Raw genomic sequence first — 2,203 nt, forward strand, 5'->3', positions numbered from 1 at the left:
TGGGCCTGCATAGATTACTCTAGCCTGATTTCCTCATTCCCTGGGTGCTGTTGTGGTTCAAGATACTCAGGCAAGAGCAGCCGCTCCCTGCTGGCAGCGGTCAGGTAGGAGGGCTGGGCTGGGCTGGCAGGGCCTGATAACTACCCTACCCATCCATGGTACAGAGAGGAGACAAGTGGAGGGCAGAGAAGAAGACAAGTGATGAAGAGACAGGGAGAGTGAAAAACAAGGGGGTTGTGTGAAGCCATAGTTTGTTTGGTTTCTTTTTTTGTAATTTCATTGTGCAACAATGGAACTGAGGAAAGTGGAAATATTAGCCTTGGCTGGTGTGCAAAAATTGTCACCACTGTAAATGATAAAACTTGCATTAAAAGAATAGTTTAACATTTTGGCAAATACGCTTAGGTTCCAAGCGTTAGATGAGAACATCAATACCACTCTTATGTCTGTGCGTTAAGTATGGAGCGAGAGCCGGGTGATGGTTAGCCAGCTTAGAGAAAGACTGCAAGCAGCTATACTTTAGCTTGTACTGTTAAAACGTTTTTAAAAGGTGCCCTAAAACTCACAAATTAACACAGTGTATCTTATTGGTTTAATTGTTACAAAAATGGTGGGATTACTATGAGGTTGCCAGGCAAACAGCAGAGGCGCAGAACATAAGTACCAGACAGATGGGTAAACTCCTAGCTGCTTCAGTTTCAGGGTCCTGGTATTGTTCATGCTGGCTCACTGTCACACTGCGTTGGCTTACTGGGACACTTCTATAGAAAAGAGCCATCGTTAATGTTTTAAAATGTTTTAAATTGTATTATTTACACCTTTGTTTGTACTCATCTTTCAGTCTGAGTGATTCTGTCAGGATTTACACATGTGAATGTGAAGAAAAGATAAGTAGTGAAACAGAGAAAACAGAACTTCCTATGGTTTGAGGATGAAATAAAGTGTTGAAGTTTAGTTCACTTTATTTCATTAGAGCTCAGGGAGATGTTGTGGTATAATCAGCCTGGGCATGGGCAACAATATACCAGCATGTAGTAAATGAGTTTGATCTTGACAGTATGGTTCATCCAAAAAGTGCTTATATGACGAAGCCTGCCTTAAACTGGCCCAATGAGACCCACATATAGGACGGTGTGACCTGTATGTGACCAAACACCACAAGGCCAGGCTTATTTAGTATTACATGTGACACATTTCAACACAATGCAGTAGCTGATCATTGAAACAAACTATTTTGTATTTTGTATATAGCATACATTAGTCTTTTAATTGTGTTGTGTGAATGTGTGTAGAAGGGTGTGTGTGTTAATCAGCTGGAGTCCATCCAGAGAAAGAGTAGATGGGTTTTGAACACTGTTTTCCATTTGAACACAAAGGTAAATGTGCAGTACCCCTGCCCAAAATGCCTACAGCCATGTGAGGACCATAACACATGGACAGTAGTGACAATAGGATCCACATGGACCTGCTGACTCACAATCACACAATGCACATGCATGCATATGCTCACACACAACCAGAACACACAGATTAAGCAGATAGACATGTGGAAACAGAGACTGAGGCTGTAGAGATAGGAGGGTAAGAGAGGTGAACACATAAAGAGAGAGAGAGAGAGAGAGAGAGAGAGAGATGGGGACTGTTGGAGCTGCTGCTGAGGTGATTAGACTCGTGTGTAGCAGTTACTGTCTTCCCAGATTTGGCCGCCATTCGTTTGGCCGTTTATTTGTTGTTTTTCAGGACCAAAAAATGTATAGAGCAATGTGCATGCTGCAGATAGCCAATAACAATAACTGTAAACATTTCGAAAAACAACAAAAGTGGGTCAGGACAGCCAAAGCAGTGCCAACTGTGTCAAAGAGCAGAAAACAGACCTTCAGCTATATTATAAAACACTGACCAAAACGGGGATACAGAACAAAACAAGGGAGGATATCAGCAGAGAAGAAAGCATGAAAGACAGTTCATGGTTCTTTGTTTACTTACATCATAAAATAATTAGAGATGGCCCGATACCATTTTTTGCTTCCCGATACCGATTCTGATACCTGAACTTGCGTATTGGCCGATACCGAGTACCGATCCGATACCAATGTGTCATATATTTTATTACGTTTTAACAACTGTATACTACTAACCCTATATGGATGTAATATGATTTCTATCTTTGTTGTCGGCCTGGCTCAGGTTAAACTCTTTGTGA

This window comes from Sander lucioperca, chromosome 19, assembly GCF_008315115.2.
Source record: "Sander lucioperca isolate FBNREF2018 chromosome 19, SLUC_FBN_1.2, whole genome shotgun sequence".
Lineage (NCBI taxonomy): Eukaryota > Metazoa > Chordata > Actinopteri > Perciformes > Percidae > Sander > Sander lucioperca.